The sequence below is a fragment of the Polyodon spathula genome, chromosome 7 (genome assembly GCF_017654505.1).
Source record: "Polyodon spathula isolate WHYD16114869_AA chromosome 7, ASM1765450v1, whole genome shotgun sequence".
Taxonomy (NCBI): Eukaryota; Metazoa; Chordata; class Actinopteri; order Acipenseriformes; family Polyodontidae; genus Polyodon; species Polyodon spathula.
The window spans coordinates 18,949,054-18,976,926 of record NC_054540.1 but is presented as its reverse complement, the minus strand read 5'-3'; the positions used below and the strand labels follow the sequence as shown (position 1 = coordinate 18,976,926).

The 27,873-nt window shown below is 36.5% G+C and overlaps 1 pseudogene; it reads right to left on the bottom strand.

Moving 5' to 3' along the window:
- LOC121319026 overlaps positions 1–27,873 on the bottom strand; it is a 105,436-nt pseudogene that overhangs the window by 53,832 nt on the left and 23,731 nt on the right.

The window sequence follows — 27,873 nt, the reverse complement described above, 5'->3', positions numbered from 1 at the left end:
TAAACCTACAAAATAACATTAAAACCAGATACATATTAACACATCAAACACAACTCACATTGTTGTAAGGGTAGTTATTATATGAATTTGAATATGTGGGATATTTACTTGGATAACAGACACAGACACACATACAAACAAACTCTTTACACATTTACTGAAGTAATCTGTCTAAAGAAATGGAATTCTCTGTTCTACTCCAGCTTTCAGTTTTCTATATATGCTGTAATCATAACTGGAAGCTAGAACAACAGAAACACTCACACAAACACACATGCTTTGTCACACGCACCTATGTTAACAACCCCTGGCCCGAAAGCCCCTTGTAAAACACCAATTATGATTCTGAAACAATTAAGAAACACCATCTCTGCGCTTTACAATTATGTAATTTTAATGAATGTACCGACATCCGTTGAACAAAAAGACTACAGCGACGGCCAAATGTTTTGCATCACCCTACAGAATTTTGCAGTCAAATGAAACTGGCTGAACAATGTTTTGATAACATACTGAAATCCGCTTTGTACTTTTCCCATATACTTTTTATATATAAAAAAAAAAAAAAAAACACTGAAATAAAAGTGAAAGAATTTACATGAAATACTGTACTGCTATTATGGCTTCCAGTAGACATTTGTAATATCATTTTGTAGTTTCTTTGATTACATGATGTTAAACAAAAGGATGTAAAATGATGTTCATATAGTTTTTTTTGTTTTGCTTTTTTAAAATTAGATCTCAATCTTAAAATTCTTTGGTCATAGCTGTATTAAAACTGAGGTTAACTGCAGATGTCACATTTAAAAGCTATTAAAACTAACAGAATGTGGTACACCATGCAAGTCATTTGTCTTCCTTTCCTTCCACTCCTTTAGAAGCACAAGTTTTTTTGTTTCTTTTGATGTAAGGTCACTTTTACCTGTGGCCTGATAGCCTATAAATAAAAAACCTGCAACACAATTACATTTAAAGTCTGTTATCTGCAACTACAGGCAGCCTTGTCAGATAACAATACTAAACTACACAGACATATTCTTTAGATCAACTGTAACAAAAGTTTATTTCTTCCCCCCTGCCCTAAAGAGTAATTGTACAGCTTATTTTAGACTATCCATCTTGAAATCAAGATTTGCCAAACTAAAAATGTTCACATGATTTATATCAAAGGACGAACATGACGGTCAGGATTTCCAGCTTCCAGCGTGCCATCACCAGTTGTGACTCATTCACAAAAATAATGCCTTTCTTTCATTTTGTATATCGATCTACTGTATATACTACCATCATCACTGCTATTATTATTATAACGTTCTTGGCTTAATTGTTTACATGGAATATGATGATTGACTTAGGTAATTCCCTTACAATTCTCTCAAATGTGACAGACCCTTTAGTAAACACAAACGGTTTAAGTTCTACAACATGCGAGTCAATTCATATGTTAAATTATTAGTGGAGCTTGGGGAAGAAAAAAAAAAAGGTAAAATTCCAGGATTATAGCTTAATAAACCATTAGCTACAGTATCAATAGCAAGGTAGTTACAGCGTCTATAAATAGATGTTCCCTAGGGAAACCTACAGCGTATACCAGGGCTAACTCAATTATTGCAAAAGGTTTTTAATGCAATTTTCATTTTCCATGTCCCCCCCCATGTGTACCACACATGCAAAAATAATGATTCACACTTCAGCACTGTTCTGCACGGCAAGGAGAGAAACTATACAAATAAGGCCTTCAAAGCTACAAATGGCAAAACTAAAGCCCCACCCCCCCCCCCCCCCCCAAAAAAAAAAAAAAAAACCACAAGACCACTACAAAGCTGTAAAACTATTAAGTCATGCAATAAATATATTTTACTGAATGTACATTTTCAAAGCGGAATGCTACCGCATCCCTCCCCCCAAAGAAACAAAAAAATGTCTTTGTAATAAATAAGTCCTTAGTAGAGACTTAAAAACAAGCCAACGTTTTAATATTTCTTAGAACTGAATGATACAGATGAAAACCTAAAAGATCGGTCAAAATATGGCATAGCAAAATACAACATTAGGACAACTTTTTTTTAATCAGTTTACTATGTGTTGAAAACCTTTGACTGTATAGCCCTACAATTTACAATTTTTAAAGCAGAGATTTCATTTAAGGCGCAAATTGACACGTCTGTGAAGTAAAAGTAACATTTACTTCACTATAATCCTTTGGATGAATGACTTTTAGCAGGCACTGTAGGGCTTCAGATCCATTAGAAGGCAGGGATGGAAAACTAAGCTGCCAAATATAAAATTAAGGTAAATATACAGTTCCAATTCTATGCCTTAAAAGATTCTTTAGTAAAACCTCATATTTAAGCTACTTATTAAATATGTTTTTCGCTTTTATTTCATGCAAACACTGCCGTACGCTTTACCTAAAGGATTCATTCATGAAAACTTGATTGATTGGATGTCTTTATTGGGAATAATACTTGTGTACTCTCCAGGATGCGGGTGCTGAAAACAGAATTTCACTCTTTCTACTATTGGCCATAAATGTGTCAAATTCTATTGAAGCCACTAGACCTGAACAAGGAAATCAATTGCTATGACATTAAACTTGCCTCACTGTTATTTATTCTGGTCATTAGCTCAGAAAATGGCAGTGACTAAGACCCTGTTCACACTTGCGATTTGAGGTGGCCCAGTGCCGACTCAGGGCCGCCTTTTCTCATATGTGAACGCTAAAAAAAGAAAGGCAGCCCAGGGCTGGCCTAGATTTAGGCCGCTGTTTCGATGTGGCCCAGGGCCTACAATCTTGGACCAAGGCCGGCCTTTATATATGTTTGAACGCAAAGCAGATTTAGGGCTGGCTTTTCGTATCACATTACCAATGTGGTTACGTTGCTCAGTAGACACTCCCATGCATGCGAAAGGTAAATAGAAAGCTGCTAGGCAAGATGGCAGTGGATCAGTATTGAATGGTAGTTATTTCTACATCATACAACTTCAATTATAAAAATAAAAATCTAGTGGACTAACGTTCAGGTTGTTTCTGTCACAATATACGAGCTGCAGCGCACTCATAATAATGTTTAAACTTGTCACAATTACATTTTCTTCCTGTTATTTAGTAACTAAGCGATAAATATAAAAACTGCAGGATTGTGGATTGATGCAACAATATACATAGCTACAGAAGTGTGTGTCTTTACATTAAAATGCTGACCATTTCTTTTAGCTGCTTGCTTTTACACACACATAAAATACTGTTCTCATCCACAATATCATTGATGCACCATGCGAGGGGGAGACCCTCACTGTAATATTTTAATGCCTGTTATTGTGATTATTATTGTTAATGTTATTCTACTGGCACAAGAGCAGTGGTTTATTATGTATCGTGCATGTTGCTGAGCAAAGTGTATTTTTTTATGTGACAGCATATTGCTGTATTTAGACTACAGTGATTCCCTTAATGAAGTTGTTGTTTACATGTAGGACAAGGGTTTTGTTATATAGCCATATGATTGGTAACCTTGCAAGAGAAGGGGTAACACTAATGTGTAGTCTTTACTCAATGGTTAGGGAATAGAGAATAATAATAACGAGTAAACGATAAAACAGTTTAATTATCGTGTTTGTAAACAAAGACAGTATTCATGCAGGTTAAACAAATACGTATAAACGAGAAGAAACATGTGTCATGTATTTAACATTATTTAATGCCGTGTCTTTCCTTAGGAGGGAGCAGTAGTACTACTAGGTGGTCAGTCGTGACTTTGTCTTGTGAATGTCAGTCATTGTGTACATAGTCATAGTGTCCATTACAAAAATAAATATTTATACCTGTGTAAGTTGCTGTTTCCCATGTTTTAAATACCTCTGTGTACCTCTTAAAGAGAATAATGTGATGGGGGGGGGGACGGGGACCGTCACCCCATTACACACCATAACATTAAGTCAAAATAATCAATATGTTTTTTTTTTTTTTTTTTTTTTTTTTTTTTTTTATATATACCATAGAATTGCTACTGTGCTGCATTGAAAAAAAAAAACATTATGAAACATCTGCTACAAAATGATTACTGTATATCCCAGTAGCTCCTTCATTCTGAGTGCAGGCTATCGTTCCATAAAAATAAAAATAAAATTAAAAACAAGCAGTTCACCACATTTCAGGCCTGATTTTCAGTCACATATGCAAATGTAATTGCCTGTATTATAAAGGGTTAGTATTTTAATTAATTACTTGTGGAAACACAAATTGGTATCATTTAAAAGGTAACTTGGATTTTGATAAACCACACTGCACATGTTTTAATTTGAATCTTACGGTTAGCATTTGTATGGTATTTTAATAATATTGTATGTTTGTATTTTTCCAGATGCATCACACAAGGTTACTGTTTGTAAAGAAGATGGGGTACTACCATAGCTTCTCCCAGTAAAAACAAAACAAAACAAAACAAAAACAGCAGCAAATGCAAAATGTGTTTAGGATTTACGATCTCCCAAAATTAAACAAAAATCAAACCTTTTCTGTGAAGGTCATTTGTAAATCTATTTTTATATAGCCCCCCAAAAATGATGTTAAGTGTGTTGTTTGTCAAGGCTTTAACATGATTCATCACTTGATGACTGATGTTATCTATGCAACGTTAGCCTTCAGACAGGCGTGAGCATTTGCTATTTAAGAAGGTTGGTTCAACGTTGGCATGCATACATTTTATAATGTTGATATACAGATCAAAAATGAAACAAGGCTACCTTAATGGAGTGCTATATTAATATTTTCCAGAAATACCAGAGACACTTGGTAGATGCATTTTTTTCCCCTTTGCTCACGTTGTATCAGACTTGACTGCTATTACGACACTCATGTTTTGATTAAACAGCTTTGGAAGAAATACTGAAGTGGTGGAGCCGCTATGCTTTATTACACGGCAATAACTGTAAATTATTAGCACATGCCAAACACCTTCATTTCCATTAATAGCAACTGCTTTATGAAGTGGCTTCTTCATGCAAAGAATCCTGATATAAAGCACTGCAGTATTTCCTTGCTGACCTGCACTGCAGCTACTCTGTGGGCAGAGCCACCTCTTCTTCACCTGCCTCTACAAGACCTAATCTAGTTCAGGATGGCAGAGCATTTTAACAGTTATACAGTATATTTCTTTCCCTTGGGAAAATGGTTAATAACCGGCTCTAAATTACCGGGTTTTAGATTTCTTTCAAACCACAGGATCATCAAAATAATACAACCGATTCTGAAAATTTAGAATTCACTGACCTCAATTATTACATCAGTGATTTGCAAATGAAAAGAAGTAGTAGGACACATCCCAAGGCTAACAGTGTGCAAACCACAGTACTAGGTTTATTATACCAATTCTGTTTATTCAATCTCATCTGCTCACAACTTCAGTGGCAACAAAATAGTGCTGGGACAAATATTCAATTGAAGATTACACGCATTTCGAAGGAAAAATCCATCACCCAGGTGTTCACCACTGATTTACCAACTTTCCAGTATCTCAGCGACAGTTTCTAAAGAGGCAAGTGGGAAAAAAAAAACAGCTTCGTCCGATATGTGGGATTAACATATATATTAGGGATGCAAGTCGGTTAAGAACATTTCCGTTTTTTTTTTTTTTTTTTATTATTTTTTTAAATCAACTCTTACACTTGAATTAAATCAATATGCCCATAAAATGCAGCAACAAACAAAACTAAATGCATGCAGAGTAAATAAGGCAACCTTAAAACATTATACTGACCTGCTCACAGAATGCCAAGCCCTGATTTATATATTTATTTTATTTGAAGTCTTTATTTAGGGTAACATTTGACAGTTTTCACTTGCTTGTTCATCTAAGAAAAGGCACAGGTAAACCTCAGTAATGCTATTACTTTATGAAAATGTGTCTTTTGCCACTTTGTTTATTACAAAAAAAAAAAAAAAAAAAAAGTTGACTATGCACATAGAAAAAAGAAGAAACAAAAAAACTTAACTACAATATGGCATCCTTTAAGTGGGGAGTAAAGGCCTTCACAACCTATTAGTACTTCTGGGATATTTAAAAAAAAAAAAAACAGTTTAATACAGAGTTATGGATTTTTTTTTTTTTACTTAGTAGTCGCCAACTGTTTTTATTATTTTCTCCACAATTTGGAATAGCCAATTATTTTTAAGCTCAGCTCATGGCTACCACCCCTGCGCTGACTCGGGGGGGCAAAGACGAACACATGCTGTCCTCCGAAGCACATGCTGTCAGCTGACCGCTTATTTTACACACTGCTGGGGCACCATGCAGCCACCTCAGCTACAGCGTCAGAGGAAAACGCAGCTTACAGGCAATCTGCATGCAACCAGCTAGACAACAGAGGTTAGTGGTGTGCCGTGAGCCAAGGACAACTGCCCCGGGCACTGCTCGGCCAATTGTGCGCTTCCCCTGGGAACCCCCATCCACGATCAGCAGTGGAATAGCCTGGACTAGAACCGGTGACATCCAGGCTAAAGGCGCATCCTGCACTCCACGCGGAGCGCCTTTACCGGATGCTCCACTCGGGGGTCCCAGTGTTATGGCTTTTGATTGCATTTTACAAAATGAACAAATATCTGAAAACTTGTCTAAATTTTGAACAGATATCCAAACATAAAAATATCATGTTTGTCCCCGCACTGCAACAAAAGCACAGGTGACCCAAACAAGACAGCATATTTTCCATAAGCTTGTGAGATTAGTATGGAAAACAAAAGGTCACAATGCCATTCGGGCTGAACGAATGTTACCCCGAACAACCTTAAAACTGGCCTTTGGCATATCAATCCAAGTGAAACATATCGTAATTCTGGTGTTACGCACACAATCAATACTGTCAATTTAAAAAGTCACAACCTTACAAATAGCTGGTTTGGCAGAATTGGTTTTCAGGATTTATATGATAAAATTAGGGGTTCTGTATGTACAAGAAACAATGAGCATTTTAATGTGGCTTTTTTAAAATCACTTAAACCAATGGCTTGCAAACACATTAAAATATGAGAAGAAAAGGGAGATGCATGCCACCTATGCAATTTAATCCCATTACCACTCCATCAAGTATTTAATTGCTTTATTCAGCGTGACATTCTGTGTTGAATTAAAGACATGTTCCATGTGTGACCTTCAGAGGTTGTATAAATATTCATCAAAAGGGAGAAAAAAAAATAGATTAGCCAGTATGGAGCTCAAATTGAGCCATTCACTTCCACATGGCCAACAAAGAAAAAAACTGACAATTTGTGAAAGCATAAAATTATGAAAATCTTAATTATCTTTTTTTTTTCTCTAAATAACTGTCAAGCAATGCATGTAATAGTCTAACATACATACAGCAATTTTTTTTTTTGCTTTCCCATAAAAACATGTACAATCCCTTATCAAACATTCAGTTAATTTGTTTTTCAATGAACGGTCCTTTTATTTTCTAAATCGGTTTTACAGGTAGTGCAGTGCTTGCCCTTTATTATAGCCAGGGGTTATAAGGCAGGATAGTCGCGTCTTCCAACTGCCCCATAATTGTGTTACTGCTATTACACAAGCATTTTCTTTTTCTTAAGACAGAACACAAATAACACAAGCTTCTACCTTTGGCTCCCAAATACAGTGCTGTAAAGGGGGGCACTGAAGTATCCTGCTTTGCCAGCTGTGACTGTACAGGGGTTTTCTACACTTGTTTTCATAATACTTTTGATACATTTAATAAAAAGTCATATTTTGTCCATGGGTTTTGGGAAAAAAAAAAGTTAGGTTTTATTAAGTGCATACAAAACAATAAAAAAAGGTCATGTAAAAGCTGAGGTTTCAACAAATCAGATACATCACACCACAAACACCTGAAGAGGTGCCTCTGATAAAAATACAGGAAACTGGATTTAGCCATCATTTACTCTAATTGTATTATAGCGAAACAGAACATTTGAGTACTTGTTAAAATCAATCTTGGAGCAGACACAGAAATTTGTAGCAACTAGAGTCTCTAGTCTCCCAGAGTTCTGCCAGTAGGTTTCACTGCTGGACAATGCAGTTTGTGGTGCCCATCCACAACATTTAAAAATTGGGAAAATACTGGAATGTCTGTTATCTTTTTTAGAAATTAGTTTGCAATAGGGGGTTGTGAGTTATCCGCTGACAGACAAGGGGAGACATGGAGGGGATGTTGACACGGTACCCAGGTGTTTATGATATTTTAAATTAACAATGGAAACTGTGTGACGCTACCAGGAATGGTAGGTCATGGGTGAATATACAACTAGTGTACAAATAATCAAAACAAAATACTGTACAAATGGAGTTAAAAATAAAAGGTTGCCGTGAATACAGCGTTGTGCTGCTCCTAAAACAAAGGAGGCCCCCGCAGACACTTCCTTCCTAGATATATTTTGAGTGGGATTTTAAAATCCCTAAACTAATCTCTGTTCTTTACAGGGAAACTTACAATCAGCGTTTTTAAAAACTTCTATATTTGCCACAGCCCAGCCACATAGTTAAATTCATACATTCTGATTTCACTGTGTCAACCATGGTACATGAACTTATTGCGATAGACTATTGCCTAAAAAGCTGTAATGTAGTTTTCTTTAACAGTACTAACTCTGGCAAGGTCAGACATGTCTGTGAAACAGCTTTTTTCCCTGGGGCAGGTAATTAGATGGCTTAATAGCCTGCTTGCTGTGTATATGTTATGTGCAGTTGTGTTTGGGGCACAACTGTACACAGAAAGCAATGACTCTCCTTGCACATTAAAATCAATTGTTTTACACACAAATTACGGTTTCATATTATGAACAGTTTGTTTCAATGTTAGAACATTATGAACAGCTCCACTTCAACACTGCTCTGTTAAAAGACAGCTTACACAGTTGTAGATATATTTGTTCATAGGTACATTTAGGGCATTTTAAACATTTTGTACAGGTTGTGAAGGAATTATACTTTCGGGAAACATTAGAAGTAGTTTAATTTATGAATGTCAAATTTTACAAAACTGGATACATTAATTTATGGAACATCTGGTTATAGTCTCAGTTTCACACTGGAACAAGAGGAAAATTTTACAGACTGGTTTTTTGGTGTAGATGGAAACAGGGCATGAGTTGGTAATCTAAAATTTGCTTGGAAAAGTATGTCACCATAAATATACACAGTATGCAGAATACATGTGTGTGATAATGTAAATGTCCATGCAAACTTTAATTTTCCCCAATCAATTTGAGACCTGAAATAGATTTTGATATCCTTACAAACTTGTGCTACATCTATGTCTCCTATATGACCACCGCCTGCTATATGCAATCCCCCTTTGCATGATAACAATTGTAAGGATGGCTTGGTGAATGGATCTTATTTCGCATCTGACAAATCAGCAAGGCTCCTGTATCTTCCTGAGAGTTCTGACTTGTATTTGCTTTTTGATTCAGCAATCTGCTAATAAAGGCCTTACAATTATCTACACTCCCTGAAATTAGGTCACACATTTAGACGGCAAGTCTCATAACCTCAAAACTATTAACTTGCACTGCTTGCTATAGTAACCTATCAATGAGACGTGCGTATTAAAAAGGTATTTATAAAAAATGCTTACATGAAATATTAATGCTTAAACACTTATTCATTAAATACTGTATGCAGCTAGATTTTCCTGTTAGTATTTTTGCTCCTGCTCACGTCTGTAACAAAAGTAATTATACAAGCACAGAATTAATTTAAAAGGTTTATCTTCCAGTCACATAGAATGTACATCACAAAAGGATGTTTTCCTTCGTATTTACAGCTCTAGAGATTAAAAAAAAAAAAAAAGAAAATGCATGATTATACTACAAACGTTAAAAACTGTAAACATCCTTTTTCATACAAGTATAACAATTTAGCAAGAATATAGCACAGGTTGTCTTGAGGTTCTCCTGTTTAACCCCTCAGCAAGCACACTCTGAGCACCTTGTCATGTGACCCGAGTGTACTGAGCACTAACAGCAGCAGAAAAAACAAACAGTTTACATGTGATCTGAAAACAAAGAGTTTTCACAATCATCTGAAAACAAACAGTTCACACACTTCTCTGATTTTGCTGGCTACTCTTGAGATCCACGAGTGGTTCTGAAGCTGTGGTTCACACACTTAGGTTCAGAGCTTTACTCCAACTGGCTACTGCTCCAAGTGTGAGCACAGTGACGGCACTCAGATGATCATCCTAAATTTAACATTCCCCAAGCATGGCAGTTCAATGCATTTTCTGAAGCGCACATTGTGAGTAATCGGATAACTCTGAGCATTAACATAAGCACACTTGGTAGATTGTGTGTGGAGCTTTTAAAAAACCCATCATGCAAAATCCTGCTTAGTGGACCTGGGATAGAAATGGATTGACAAATTAAAAAGGTCTGACTATCTTAGAATGGGGTTAACACAAATCTGGGGAATTACAGCATCTGAATAGCAGACAGGGTGGATAAATTGGTAGGATTCAAAGAGGAAATTCTATACTAGGGTTGCAGCAATACAAGATTTTTCAATTTACGATATAAGCTGTACAGAAAGTTACCATATCCCAATATTACCACAATAAATCATTATTATCTGGATCTAGAACTGATATTTTCTTTTAGATCATTTTAAAGAAAGGACCCGTTGCATTGACAAGAACAACACTATAGAATAGCATTTCAAAGAAAGAAAAAAAATGTATAATCACACACACCTCTTACTGAATTGTATTCTTGTAAACTTACAAAAGTAGTACAGTGCAGCTGTACATGTCTGGACTGTAAACAGACTACAACCCCAAATACACTTTCATTTCAGTGAATGATGTTGAATTAAGAAATAAAAATAAGAGAATATTGCCTGCAACCTACAGTAAACCATCAGCAGATAAATATAGATACTGAATGCTTTACTGGAAATAAGGGCCCCAATTCTCAGTATTCTATTTAATTCGATAGTCAAAAGAACACTTGCAGTAATGTTCATGACATATAATCCATAAAAAAATAGCTTCAAAGCATGGTTAGACAAAAGCACTAGACCTGCACCCATTTTATACTGTTACATAAGGAGTGTCTGGTAAAGCTGCAGTAATGGTATTGCCAAGTATTACAACTGTATTTGTATTCTTATCATACATACATCCAATTGTTCAGAAGTTGGATTCTCTTTACGAAACAATGTGTGGTTGTGTAGGATGGTTACTAGGCTACTGTTTAAAGCAGGCAATTCATAGTTCCAAAGTCAACACCACATACTGTCTAACAATCTGTTCACAAGACCACCAGAAAAGGTTTACAGCCATTTATGTAACTGAAAAAGCCCAACAATGGAGTACCATCTGCTGTTTAGTTTTAACTAGACCATGTTTGTTTAAATGGATTTGATCTACTGCTCTTCTTGTGGGCCCAGCTTGCAACAGGCAACACATCATTTTAATACATTTCTCCGACAAGCTACCTACCCTTTACCGTCCAACCTCTGTTCTACTCTCTCACTGAGATTTGTATGTAGGCTTTCTCTTTTGCCTTTTCCAAAACACAGATTCTGTCAGACCACTGGTAGGTAAACAGATATTTCAGTTGCTTTTAGCTAAATTATGTGTGAAAATCTACATTGTAGCAACTTAATAGATCTCCTTTTACAGGTAAAGTGTGAACACAAGAATCTAGATACACACTAATAGTTTCTACAATGGAACTCAGCTGCCTATAGTCTTTTTCTCACCCTCCTTGACAAAATGGAAACTTTGCTTATGATAGCATTGTAACAGGTTCTTCTCTGTTCTCTTACCTGCCAAAAACATTCTTATTGGTAATGGAAGGTTGCCGTATGAGGCTTAAAGCAGAAGAACAATGCAGCCACTAAACCTGGTTTTATATGAAACATTCCCAATTCATGTTTCCTAGCACGTCTGCAACAATAAGAGTGTCCTTCACCAATGTGCACTCTCTCTGAGGTTACCACCTTCTCTTGCAGTTCTTTAAAGTCTAAAGGGGTTAATATACAGCTCACAGTTACCCGAGTCTCCATTCCTTGCTCCAACAGGCGCTTGGCTTGATTTTCCACCTCCAGTCGGGCCCGTGCAATGAAAAGCAAGTCATTTTCAATCACTTCTATTCCAGACAAATCCACTCCCTATGACAGGTAATCTGAAAAAAAGAAAAACATCAGATATTAGCTTGCTATGTACGTTTTACATGTAGCAGCAATTTATTATTTTAGTATTGTGCCTAATACTCTCACATTATTTATATATATATATATAATATATTATATATATATATATATATATATATATATACAACACCACACACACATATATACACTTTTCAAATACTCAAGAACCTGCATTTATGGTGTTTTTTAAATTTAAATTTAATTTATTATTATATGACGATCTCATATAATTACTTTGTATTTTGAATCTGTGAATCTGTGTGTATGTGTGTGTGTGTGTGTATGTATATATATATATATATATATATATATATATATATATATATATATATATATATATATATATATATATATATATAATAAGCATCTGCAATAAATAAATAAATAAATAATAAAAATAAAAATACTTTGTATAATAATTTGAAGATACAGAAAACATAAAACCATTAAGTTGTAGTATTCTTCAAGCATTATCAACTTCAAAACTCCATGCGATACAGTTTCACATCCGTCTAACAGGTATACGTACTGCAGGTCATCCGAACCCCTACCCACCTTCTCGCTTATGAACAGCGAAGAATCCAGACACTGCCCTCCAAAAGATGTTTAAGTTCCCAACCATGTCACATGACCTTATGACACTAAAGAGCACAGAATGCTATTACTTTTACTTAGAAATTCAGAATCTGATATAACTAATTTCCTGCACACCAGACAAAAATTAATTTAAAAAAATGGTTCTGCTAAAAGGTCCTCTTAATGTCCTGTTTAGCCGTGCATAAGCCCAATCTCTCCTTATTATCTAATTATGATGTAGAAATTAGAGTTGTTTTTTCAATTGAAAGAATGTCCAAACCTATTAGTATCGTTACAGGGGATTAGAGGTTGGCTGGTTTACATTTAGATCTTATTAGAATAAGCAGTGGTCTGTTTTAAGTTTAATAGACAGAGCTCTATAGGGAGTATATTAGGAATACAAACATCTTCTGAAATTTAAAGTAATCTTCCAGAATATGCCTCTCTCATCTTGGAAATTAGCATATAAAAACAATAGATTAATAGGCAGATTATGGCGAAGATACTGTATATTATATGCCAGCTGTCCCCTAAAATGATAACTTTTAGGCAGGTAGTCAATATATTAAAAACTTTGTACAGTGTTCTTGTCCTGGCTAGATCAAATTCACACAGCAGATTCATGTGTTTCTGGTTGGAAACACAGTGGAAGACAACTTCTGACAAAAACTGTATTAACTACTGTATACTGCACATGCAACTGACCACACAGGGCATAGCTTTTAAAGCTGCACTACATTACACTAGATTAGGTTTAACAATTTATTTTTCAAATTTAACAAATCTCCTAGATTAAAGAACAGTTAAAAAAAAATTAAATAAAAAAAGCAGCTGATATTGTCTGATAATGAATATTTAATTGATTTTTTTCTTGTACAATGGCAGACAGAAACACGTGTACATTGAAATATAATGGTAAGGAAAAATACAAAAAATAGTAAAAAATTACAAAATTTAGAGAGAGGAAAATAAATAAACAAAAAACAAAACACACATTACTTGTAATTCTCCATCGGCTCGCCCTTCCACATTTTCATTCAAACATAATTTTTTGTTTTTGTTTTTTTTTCTCTTGGTGTCGGGTGGAGCTGAACTCATACAGAACATGTTGTCAAGACTGACCAATATAATTGAGGTACCTAGCCCATCTCAGGTTGTATTTACCAACGTTATCAATTAATCTGTATGAGAGCTTTTCATAGGCAGCTATTTGGCCAAGTTGTACACACCACTCATCAGGGGAAGGAACCACAGGGATCAGTATTAGGTCCTCTGCTATTCCTAATCTACATTAATGATTTAGATTCTGGTATAGTAAGCAAACTTGTTAAATTTGCAGACGACACAAAAGTAGGAGGAGTGGCAAACACTGTTGCAGCAGCAAAGGTCATTCAAAATGATCTAGACAAGATTCAGAACTGGGCAGACACATGGCAAATGACATTTAATAGAGAAAAGTGTAAGGTACTGCACGCAGGAAATAAAAATGTACATTATAAATATCATATGGGAGATATTGAAATTGGAGAAGGAATCTATGAAAAAGACCTAGGAGTTTTTGTTGACTCAGAAATGTCTTCATCTAGGCAATGTGGGGAAGCTATAAAAAAGGCTAACAAGATGCTCGGATACATTGTGAAAAATGTTGAATTTAAATCAAGGGAAGTAATGTTAAAACTGTACAATGCACTTGTAAGACCTCATCTTGAATATTGTGTGCAGTTCTGGTCACCTCGCTATAAAAAAGATATTGCTGCTCTAGAAAGAGTGCAAAGAAGAGCGACCAGAATTATTCCGGGCTTAAAAGGCATGTCATATGCAGACAGGCTAAAAGAATTGAATCTGTTCAGTCTTGAACAAAGAAGACTACGTGGCGACCTAATTCAAGCATTCAAAATTCTAAAAGGTATTGACAGTGTCGACCCAAGGGACTTTTTCAGCCTGAAAAAAGAAACAAGGACCAGGGGTCACAAATGGAGTTTAGAAAAAGGGGCATTCAGAACAGAAAATAGGAGACACTTTTTTACACAGAGAATTGTGAGGGTCTGGAATCAACTCCCCAGTAATGTTGTTGAAGCTGACACCCTGGGATCCTTCAAGAAGCTGCTTGATGAGATTTTGGGATCAATAAGCTACTAACAACCAAACGAGCAAGATGGGCCGAATGGCCTCCTCTCGTTTGTAAACTTTCTTATGTTCTTATGTTCTTATGAACATGTGTACTTTTCCAATCCCTCACTGTTATGGAACTCGGGATCCAGTCAGCATCTTGAGCAGGAAGATTTGCAGTTGATGAGGGATATTAACCTTCATAATATTCTGTAGGATCGTAAGAATATCTGACCAAAGTCCCAAGATTTTAGGGCAGCTCCACAGAGCACGGACTAGAGTGCTTACTTCTGATTTACATTACCAGCATTCAGGGGAATCCTTCAAATTAATTCTATGCAACCGCAGGTATAGTGGCCAGGGGGGGGGGTCTTTCTGTTTGATATGTCGTGCAAGTAGTTTTCCTGCTTTAGCCCCTTCCTCAAAGTATTTCTGTCTAGCCCTGAATAAAGAAAATTCTGCATTTTGGGTCAGAATAGAATTATATTCGTATTTTAACTGTGTCAATATTCTTAAATTTTCATTGGACGTATTGTGTTTAAAGTTCTTTTCAGCTGCTTGTAATTTTTTTCTCTAAATCAAGTTGTTTTGTGGCATTACTTTTTTTCTTATGAGTTGCATATTGAATGACAAACCTAAGAAAAGCCTTCATAGTTTCCTGAGCTATGCCAGCAGAGGGGGCGGAAGGCAGATTGGTCTGCATATAAAAGCAAATTTGTGCTCTCACAGCCTCTTTAAACTCTGCATCCAGTAGAAGGCTGGAATTTAAGCAAGCAAGTAGAGTGACACAGGGGCATGGTCAGATACCACAATATTCCCAACTACACATGACAGAGAATGAAATAATAGATTTACATATTAGAAAATAATCTATTCTTGACAATGTATTATGAGTCAGGGAATAAAATGTATAATCCCTCTGTCTTAGGTTCTACAGACACCAAATATCAACAAGTCCTAATTCTGTGCACATACCCTGCAATACATGGACAGATTTAGGAGGGCAAGTTGAGGACGAGCAACTGCGGTCCCCCCCCCCCCCCATTGCAATAGGATAATCTGCCCAATTCACTCAATTTAAGTTCCAGTTCTCCAAAGAGCGCAGGGTCATCACTATTCAGAGCATAAACATTAGCAAGAATTAATGTTTGGCCCTGGATCTCAGCTAACAGCATAACCACCCTTCTGGCTGAATCCTTATTCTCTCTTATGCATTTAAACTGTAGGTGTTTGCTCACTAGGACTGCTACACTCCTACTCTTGTTTGTGCCTACACTAAAAAACACATGATCAACCAAATCTCTGCACAGTTTTTGTGACTCCCCTTCCAAGAGATGAGTGTCTTGTAAAAATACCAAAACATATTGTTTAGGCTTAAGAGTAGACAGTACCTTCTTCCTTTTAATATGATGATTTAAAACTTTAACATTCAATATAGCAAAGCCCAACCCCTTATTTCTATATGCCTGCATGTTGTACATCAACAACAATCAACAACCGCTGTCACGCAATCAACTGAGGTAAATACAAAAAGGAAGAGAAAAACAAAAGAAAGATTGCAAAAATAAATAACAAAGAACAACAAAGTCCTAAGCTCCGTGACTCCGAGTGAGAAGTGCTCTCCAGTCTTCGCTGACTTCCTTTGATCTTACTCAAACATGTTACGCGACTTATATCACAAGAGTGTCCTCCACACCCCACAGCCCACCCAATTTCCATTATGTTTTACTGATTAATTTACTGGTTCAATTGTCATCATCATCATCCTCATTATTCATAGTAGTGTTTATTTATTTTTACAGTTATTTTCCATTTATACTTTTGGCAGAATAGTTCTATAGGGTCGCTGATAGTAGTATAGTCTGGTGACAGAGTCAAGGACTCTGAAGCAATCTTCAAATCAATGCTATGTCTGCCTCCAACTCTTACAAAACTATATACAGGTGCACTTTCTTCCTCTCTCCCAGACCCTATCGTTGTTCTGTTGTGTGCTGTTAGTATTACAAGACGAGAGAGAAGAAACATGCTGTTTAATTATTATATAACTCTTGTATTTTGCACAACCTTTTGGATTAACAATTAGTAAATATAACAGAAATAACAATAACCATAATAAAGCCACTGGCAGGTAGGGGACCCCACTGTTAGTTTCAATTTATTGCATATTGTGGTTCTGAGGTCGGTTCCCTCTCTGTGACACCGTCAACAACACCACCTGCACAGACAGAAGTTTCTGAAACTGAAAAGGGGTACAGTGGGCTCTAAGCTCAGCACTAGCACCCCTCTCCCTGAAGGATAGATATCAATTAACAATAACCTAATCCTACATAGAGCAAATTGTATGTACTGTGACTTATTGAAATCAATTTTCTTTTGAATTGTATTCTGTTTATAAAAAGTGTCAGCAACACTGAGTCACATGCCCGAGCACTTAACACATAACGCCACAAGCATATGTTACCTGTAGAACACATTACGACCAAAGTAGCTACAATCTATTATATATGAATAGGCTATAATATGAATGAGATTGGTTGCGACATAAAAAAAAAAAAAAAAAATTAAAAAAGAGTAGGGGGAAAGGACAGACGCACAGCTTAGATGCATAAAAGGAAGACACTGAAACTAAAACTAAATTGTCTTCAGCATACAAAATGCGTAATTAATAAAGTCAATAATCCGTAATACTACAGCCAATCAGTTCCCAGGGATAAGCTAAGCAAACAAACAGATAAAACAGATGTAATTATGTGCCTTAATACTGTATATACGGGCAGAAAAAAAACAAAAAAACTGATAAAACTGAGTCTAACATTGATTAATCATACAAACAAAAACATATTTACACAAGTATTCTAATAAATAAAGTATTTATGTTGCATGTAAACTGAATTTGATATGAAACTGTATTTAACATTTTGGAATAAGGAGTTGAATTTCAAGAGAAATTCGATCATGCCCTTGTCTTTGAGAAATACGCAAGTGCCCAAAAAACACTGACCACTGGGCTAGGACAGACAGAGAGCATATCGAGGAATATTGTTATATTAATTCATACATACACACATGGACTTTCCAATATCATCTCAAATCACGAGTGCATATGGATGCTCACACCATTACAACATTCACATACGTTTAGTAAGAACTGTTATTTAAAAAAAAAAAAAAAAAATTTATTAATTCCACTGTCACTTGAGACCCCACAAAAAGACTGTGATGGGGTACCCCTACCCCTGGGTGTATTGTTGGTTTACTTTGAATAAGTTTGGGCTCTGTATCATGGGGAAGTTAAAGTATATTGGTATGTGAGCACACGGATGTGGGTTTATGTGTGTGTGGAACAGTGGCGACAGGGAGGCAGTTAAAATCCTCCCTGTAAAAGCATGTGGGAATTTGGCTGGAGCCGTGAATTGAATAAATGAATAAATGATTAAATGATTAATTAAGGCTCCAGCCACAAGTATATAAATAGGGTGATCACGGGTGAGAAAGGGGTTAGTGCAGGGCTACTCAACCCTGGTCCTGGAGGGCCGCTGTCCCTCCTGGTATTTTCGTTCCAACTGTACCCTAAATTACTTAATTGGACCAATTAAGTGCTTATTAGATGCTTAATTAGTCCAATTAATAAATATAGGGTACACTTAGAACAAAAACCAGGAGGAACAGAGGCCCTCCAGGACCAGGGTTGAGTAGCCCTGGGTTAGTGTGTTCAGGATGGAACAAGACGCAAAACAATTGCTACCCGTACTGGTTTACACCAGCACAATACTTGTTTGTTCCATGTCTGTTTTGTTTTTCTGTTTTGGCCAACTTGCCGTTTTGTTTTTGTAAAGTGTTTTGTTTAAAATTTTTATTCATAATTAAACCGCGCAAGCAGCGCTTCCATTCATACCTCAGAGCTGTATGTGTGTGTGCTACTTCTTCCGGGTCTGACGTCACCACAAACCAACTTGTCACACATCCCCTCTGTTAAAGGCTGTAGGAGCCCTGCAGAATTCCCACAGATCAGATGAGAGGAATCATCTCACTGCAAGGGTTCTCTGGACAGATTTAAGAGTTTGTGCATACGGTGAAGACACCTTAGTACTGCTACACTAGTTAAAATAATCATTGTAGATTTTAATTCGTCTCTAGTGTCACGGTTACCCATTCCCCCTGTACCCAAGAAAGAAGTGTGTCAATGTTAAGCTTGTGGAAATCTGCTGTTAGTTATTTGGAACTATACAGCCTTAATGGTTTTCTTCATTGCAATGACATTTTTAGCTTTGACTGGGACTACATTATTTTAGTCTCACTCTCTGGTCAATAGTGCTGATGTTGCCAAGTGTCAGGCCATGGAGATGTTTTCTGGCAAAGTACAAATCAAGCAATTGCATCTTCTGGCAGCTCTGAAAAGTAAATTCTAGTGTTTCCTGGGTTAAGTATTCTAATTCAAGAATTTCACGAAGCATCAAGAGCTTTCAATTGCCAGAACTCAACACAAAATGTACAGTAGTGCAATATTTATATATATATATATATAAAAACAAAACTAAGCAAGTCCAACCCTCTAATGCATCGACCACTAGGTCAAAACTGAAAAATGTACAATATTAGATAAGTGTAGAAAATACACAGTAGGTGGTATGCAAGGGCTGTGATATCTATAAATATGTTTCTATGATGTAAAAAATGAGGCAAAGCCTTCGAGGAGTGTACCCAGGAGTAAATAATCTCTACCAGTGAACAGCAAATTAAACTGTTTGGTCTTAACAGCACTACTAAACAGCATTGTAGAGAAGCTATCAGGTTTTTTTTTAATTTATTTAAAATGGAGAATATCTAATAATAAATGTATCACACTGCTAAGACATTCTTATATACTGTATTATTATAAATCCCACAAGACACCAGTTCAAGCAGAAAAAAAAACAGCATACCACAGAAAGGTCAGGACTATCTGAGCAAAACTATATGAAATGGCAATGATAAAGTGGACCATCACAGAGTGTTACACGGGGGGGGGGTCGTGCGTCATTCCACTCTCAATTTGCTGCACCGTATGCCCAGAACGAGCCAAGCAGGACCCTGCCAAGAAAGTCTCATTAATTCAGACATCTGTACAAGCTTCAATATTGCTGATGGAGCCAAGTAAGCTGCAGCACTTCCTTAGTAAGCAAGGTTATGAAGTCAAGTGACTGTCACAACAGCAAACGTATATGTGTCCTGTTAAACCACATCACAAGCCATCCTCGCTGTGGGAAACGTGTACTGGGCATAGTACATTGCTGGGGAAGAGTGATTTTAAATGTACTTGCCTTTTCAATAAGGTATAAACATGCCTAGCTGAATTGGTTTCATTCGTAATAGAGGAAAGCACTGGGTTAGATGGAGTAGTGGGGCATATAGATTTAAAAAATAATTATAATGATTCGTTACAACAAAAAGGGAAAAGAAAGGACAAAGTAAATGAGGGGAATAGTGAAAAGAGACTAAACAGATTAATCTATGCAGAACTAAAATCAATACTAGTCTTTCTGGATGCCAAATCAATGGCAGGACAGTGGATTTCTTTGACTTCCAGAGTGGACACACACTCTCTGCAAGGTTGTACAAATATTACAAGACAATCTTTCTCAATTTGAAGAATAAGTCACTCTGCAGTATTTAACTTGTTATATATCTGGGTTGTACACTGGGGCAGCCCAACAGACAATTGCCTGAGGATCAAGAAACAAATGTGGTGGAGAAGCAATTCTGTTTTTTCGTGGTCTTGCCCAAGTGCCCAGAGATCAGGGACATTCAGGGCTTGGTTATACTTAAAAAAAATAAAAAAAAAAAAAAAAAAAATAAATAAATAAATAAATAAAAAAAAATCCCAAATACAACCATTTAAAACAAATATTCACATGTAAAACCAGCAACAAACAAACAAACAAAAAACTTAATGCGTCTGTGGCAGGCTGGCGAGTGGATAGAGGCCCAGAGACAGACTGCAGTTCAAAAAAATATACTTCTATTATAAACAGATACAAAAATAAAAAGGCACAAGGGCCAAAACAAAAGGATTGAAACACAAATAGAAAGACAAAAAAACAAAATGTACAAAATAAAGGTTTCCAGGCTGGGCAATGCCTTCACTGGATTTAGAAAATTGAAAAATCACAACCAACAAAATACCAACCTGCTTCCTCAGCTCCCTCCTCCCAAATGAGAAGCAGAGGCCTCCTTTTATGTCAGGTGGCTGGGCGCTGATTGATCGTTAATTAACCTAATCAACTAATCAACCCCAGCCACCTGAACATAATAAACCCAGGCAGGTAGGGGAAATTAACCCCATCCCTGCCAATTTTAAAAGGGCAGAGCTTTGCTCTGCCACAGCGTCACTTGTGAAACGTGCCCTTCGTACACCATACTTACTAGAACCTCCCATACTGTAAATTCACACTGTATTTCAAGCACGAACCAGACCCTGTGCACGTACAAACACTCTACATGTAGTCCCCAATGACCCATGCAGCATCTGTTTTAATGTCTGCCTGGGAATCAGTTAGGTCTAAGATGTGAATTTCCTGAAGTAACGAATAAGGATGTTTGAGACTAAACAAACAAAAACAAACCATAAACAATATTCAAATTCGACAAATAGAAATTAGTTTTTGTTAACAAAAACCAAGCATCCCGGCAGCATAATTTAAGGGGAATCTTTCACATTGAATGGTTTGTAAACACGAACTACAATGTAATTGTGAAAAAAGACTATCATTGACATAGAGAGAAGCAAAAAAGAAAAGTAACAGGCGATGTGTAACGAAAATTTATTACTGAGAGAGTACAGCTTGTAAAGACACTTGTAGAAAGCAAGTGGTGACTTGTAAAGAATTGGCCATTTGAACCACAACCTGTAATTGAGAGAATCAAATAACAGAACTCTAATACTCTAAAGAATATACAGTATGTCAAAGCGTGTGGTGTGTATCAATGAAATGGGCAGAGGTTAGCAGTGAATGGTTGTGATTGATCAGTGATGGCAGTAGACTCTAGGTGGAGTTTGGAACAGGCTCAATATAACAAATGGAGATTTAAACAGCTTTATTCATAGATCAAACTAACTTAAAGACATTGGTTTTTTTTTTTTTTTTTTTTTTTTTTTTTTTTAAATGACCTTAGGTTTATTTTAATATATTTACTAGTTTAAAAAAGCAAATACGGAAAGCACAACTGCCACACTTGACTGCATTCCATGCATGGTCCCACCAGTGAGCCTTGAGGCATCTGTGTTAGTGCATTCCAGGGAAATGGTGTCGCCAGCAGAATGCTTCTACACATGCTTTCCTTCTGATCCACCACCTCAGTGCTTCTGGGACACAGAATCTGTTATTGTGCCAGATAGTTTGCTTCAGGAGTGACCTACAACTTTATTGTGGAAGACACAGAACTGGGCTAAAGCCGCCAGACACAGTAATTGTAAAAGGATCTTTGCTATTGCATTTCTGTCAGTGTTATGTGACATCTTCCATATGTATATGTTCTCACTGTTGCCTCAAAAAACTAGGCCTAATGGATAAGGCTTGATAAAGCCTTTGTGTCACAAACCTTCCCTTCCCTTTCCCACGGCTTCTAACAGCTGTGACATCTTCCAAATGTAAAACAGCTGTCTGCAAGATTTTCATTTCTCAGAAACAAAGGGTTATGGAAAATCTTTTAAGATATGAGCTTAGTTGAGGTACCAAAACAAATACTCATAAACAAATCATTAAAAGCTTAACTTATGGGCATGTTTTTATGAATAAAAGTTTGAGGTGCATAAAAAAAATAACACTGTTCAGGCTGTTGATGTCTTATTAAAACAACAACCTAGATTCATGAATATCAAACTTTATTTTACTCATGAATAACACTCACGTTACAAAGCTTTATTAATATGCCCCAAGATCTCAGATTTTGCATGCATCTGTTACATATGAATATTGATGGTGAATAAAAGTTAAAAAATATCAGATAACACCCTGAAATTCATTATAGACTACAATGGCCCTGTTGTGAAGTGCTGATACCAACAATAAAAGCAATGAAGTCTGATATAAATAAAAATAATAATGAAAAAAAATAAGTCTTTCGCAGATGCTGTTTGAGTTTCACCTTTTCTTACTCCATCCACCGCATCGATTTTCATTTTAACACTGAAAGATTTTCATTCTTTGCTGTCTGCCATGCTTCATACTCTATATCTGGAATATTTCCAACTGTCCACCCTCCATACCTATCCTGTTGTCCACACTCCATAAAACAATACTGTGTGTGGAATCACCATGGACACATAGGCCTGGCATTGTACATTCATACTGGGAAGGAGTTTGTCAATAAAGTGCATGCATACACAAGTTCTCAGGGTAAGAGACAGGTCCGCCAGTGCAAATCAGTTGAAACCATTTCAAGCTTTACTAAACCTTAAATCTACTGTGTAATAGGAGCCTCATCTGTGAGCCTGGAGTCTTACCGTGATGACCAGATATTCTCTGGGGACACTGAAGCCCAGCAAGTCAAACCATGCCACAAAGAAAGGAAGTAAAATTCAGAAATCAGAAGAAAAAAAAAAAGAGACTTTTTGCCAGAGTGACTGGTATCTAGGTGCTGTGCAGGATGAGATTTCTACATTGGTTTGACATTGAATGACTTTTGGGTTTTAAACCACAAGCCATGAGGCCATTATCTTTCACTTTATGAGAAAATAAAGATGTTTAGGTTAATACTTTAATGCTCTGACCACTTATTTTGTCTTTGACCTTTATTTAGTATTTTAACTTCAAACACTGCTCTCAAAATGACTCGCTCTAAAATGAGGGGAATTTCCACCTGTTATGTGAAAACACAGAATATTTTATTTTAACATTTTAAATTAAGCAATGCTAGGATTTATTAAATCTCAATAAAGCAGACGTTGGTGTTACACTCAATACATTTTTGGAAATATTTTATTTTTAGAAAACTACATAGCAATACAAACAACATTCAGAATGGTAAAATATTAAAACAAGACTGGAATGTAAAGTGAATAAAAGCTATTGGTTTCTGGAGTGTATCTAAGATAGACTGATGTCAGGGAAGATCACCTATTACAATAACTGCCAGAATAGAAATATTTCTTACGGCAGTGTGTTGACATAAACCCTCCACTTAGATTTACTTTTATTGGTACAGACTGTAAAATGCCAGGTCTACCAATAAAACAATATAATCTTTTGTATTTAATTGGGACCGCGTTTCTTACTCAGTTATCTCCTGCATACATCATTTTCTTTTTGTACATTTCATCCACTTTAGACAATCTCCATGTTGACACGATTTGTTTTACAGAAGAAAAAAAAGGAAGATTGAGAGAAGAGAATTAATGCAATCAAAATAAAAAAATGGGTTAATCTAAAAGAGTATGTGTACAGTTCCATATATATGTGTGTGTGTGGCATCCGTCTCCTAGCATTTGTTTCTCACTAAAAGTTTTTTAGATATGTTATAAACTGAAACAGTGCAACTTTAGCCATAATTATTAAACGGAGGTTGTCAATAAAATATATATGAAGCAATGTCATTTTAAGATGTCAAGGGACTAGTTTTCATAAGTAATCATACACTTCCACAGTTTTTACAGAACAAACATGTCTAATGACCTTGCTATAAAGAAATAAATACTACAGAGAAACAACGTAGTCATTTTGCATAAAATAATCATGATTCATTAAAGTGAAAGTCATTTCATTTGAGTCAAAGTCATTGAATTAATTTAAAAAAAAAGCCTCATGACTATTTAAGTAATATTTGATAAATTAGTTTGAATTGCAGTACACTACATTTTGACATAAACCTAGAAGTAACAAAAAATCCTAATGGTCTTGCTCATCCCTGACCCGAAAGACTTTCTGCATGGGTTTCACTGGTTAAGATAATAGCAGAAATTGCCAAGATAAATTTTGAGCCTGGACCACACCTGTGTGGCCTGCCTCATATCCAGCCAGAGTATTGAGTTTGTGTGGATTAAAAAATAATACACACACACATATACACAGTGCCTATAGAAAGTCTAAACACCCTTGAACTTTTTTCACATTTTGTTCTGTCAGTGGCTCAAAGTTTCATGCATTTAAATGGGGATTTTTTTTTCCCCACTTATCTACACACCATACTCCACACTGTTAAGGCGAAAAAAGTTTTTTATTGAGAAAAAAAATGTATATATTAACAATACAAAACTGAAAGATCATAATTGGGTAAGTCTCCACCCCCCTGAGTTAATACTTGGTGGAAGCCCCTTTGGCAGCAATTACAGCTGAGAGTCTGTTGGGATAGGTCTCTACCAACTTTGCACACCTAGATTTGGCAATATTTGACCATTCTTAATACAAAACTGTTCAAGCTGTTACATTCCTTGAGGAGCGTTGATGGACAGGAATCTTCAAGTCATGCCACAAATTTTCAATTGGATTTAGGTCAGGGCTCTGACTGGGCCACTCAAGGACATTTACCTTTTTGTTCCTTAGCCACTCCTGTGTAGCTTTGGCTGTGTGCTTTGGGTCGTTGTCATGCTGAAAGGTGAACTTCCATCCCAGTTTCAGGTTTCTTGCAGAGGTCAGCAGGTTTTCCTCAAGGACTTTCTCTGTACTTTGCTCCATTCATTTTCCCTTCTATCCTGACAACTGCCCCAGGCCCTGCCAATGAGAAACATCCCCATAACATGATGCTGCCACCACCATGCTTCACAGCAGGGATGGTGTTCTTTGGGTGATGTGATGTGTTGGGTTTGCGCCAAACATTACGCTTTGCATTTAGGCCAAAAAGTTCCATTTTAGTTTCGTCAGAACACAAAACGTTTTGCCACATGGCTATAGACTCTCTCCTGAGTATTTGTTTGTGTACTTCAAAACAGGATTCAAGGTGGGCATTCATGAGTAATGGCTTCCTTCCTGCCAACCTACTATACAGGCCAGATTTGTGGAGTGCTTGGGATATTCTTGTCACATGCACATTTTGACCGGTCTTGGCCATAAAACCATGTAGCTCTTGAAAAGTTGCCATTGGCCTCTTGGTAGCCACTTGATCAGTCTCCTTCTTGCTCGGTCATCCAGTTTGGAGGGACAGCCTGATCTAGGTAGGGTCTTGGTGGTGCAAAATCATAGATGAATTAAAAAAAAATAGCAAATATATTAAATGATTACTTTTCACAAGTTTTTACAACGGAGGATACGGACAACATGCCCCACGTCATCCAGTTCATATCCAGTTTTAAATAACTTTAGCATAACCGAGGCAGAAGTGTTAAAGGGACTAGGAGCTCTTAAAATAAACAAATCCCCTGGGCCGGATGAGATCCTCCCAATAGTACTTGAAGAAATGAAAGAAGTTATTTACAAACTGCTAACCAAGATCATGCAACAGTCACTTGACACAGGGGTTGTACCGACAGACTGGAAAATTGCAAACGTAATACCGATCCACAAAAAGGGAAACAAAACTGAACCAGGTAACTACAGACCAATAAGCCAGACTTCTATTATATGCAAACTTATGGAAACTATAATAAGATCCAAAATGGAAAATTACCTATACGGTAACAGTATCCTGGGAGTCAGTCAACATGGTTTTAGGAAAGGGAGATCATGTCTAACTAACCTGCTTGATTTCTTAGAGGATGCAACATCGATAATGGATAATTGCAAAGCATATGACATGGTTTATTTAGATTTCCAGAAAGTTTTTGACAAAGTCCCACATAAAAGATTAATTCTCAAACTGAACGCAGTAGGGATTCAAGGAAACACATGTACATGGATTAGGGAGTGGTTAACATGTAGAAAACAGAAAGTACTGATTAGAGGAGAAACCTCAGAATGGAGTGTGGTAACCAGTGGAGTATCACAGGGATCAGTATTAGGTCCTCTGCTATTCCTAATCTACATTAATGATTTAGATTCTGGTATAGTAAGCAAACTTGTTAAATTTGCAGACGACACAAAAATAGGAGGAGTAGCAAACACTGTTGCAGCAGCAAAGGTCATTCAAAATGATCTAGACAAGATTCAGAACTGGGCAGACACATTGCAAATGACATTTAATAGAGAAAAGTGTAAGGTACTGCACGCATTAAATAAAAATGTGCATTATAAATATCATATGGGAGATACTGAAATTGGAGAAGGAATCTATGAAAAAGATTTAGGAGTTTTTGTTGACTCAGAAATGTCTTCATCCAGACAATGTGTGAAAGCTATAAAAAAGGCCAACAAGATGCTTGGATACATTGTGGTGTTGAATTTAAATCAAGGGAAGCAATGTTAAAACTGTACAATGCATTAGTAAGACCTCATCCTGAATACTGTGTTCAGTTCTGGTCACCTCGCTACAAAAAGGATATTGCTGCTCTTGAAAGAGTGGAAAGAAGAGCGACCAGAATTATTCCGGGTTTAAAAGGCATGTCATATGCAGACAGGCTAAAAGAATCGAATCTATTCAGTCTTGAACAAAGAAGACTACGCAGCGACCTAATTCAAGCATATACTAAAAGGTATTGACAATGTCGACCCAAGAGACTTTTTCGACCTGAAAAAAGAAACAAGGACCAGGGGTCATAAATGGAGCTTAGACAAAGGGGCATTCAGAACAGAAAATAGGAGGCACTTTTTTACACAGAGAATTGTGAGGGTCTGGAATCAACTCCCCAGTAATGTTGTTGAAGCCGACACCCTGGGATCCTTCAAGAAGCTGCTTGATGAGATTCTGGGATCAATAAGTTACTAACAACCAAACGAGCAAGATGGGCCAAATGGCCTCCTCTCCTTTGTAAACTTTATGTTCTTATGTAATACAGTAGATGACAAATTGTTTTGCATGCGACGTTAAAGAAAGTCTTGATCTACAGAAACTTAACTGGAAAGGCATTCCAACAATCAGAGCAGTGGGACAATACCCTAAATGTCCTACAAAGTTCAGTTTTGTTTATAGGGTCGTGACAGTTTTTATGCACTAT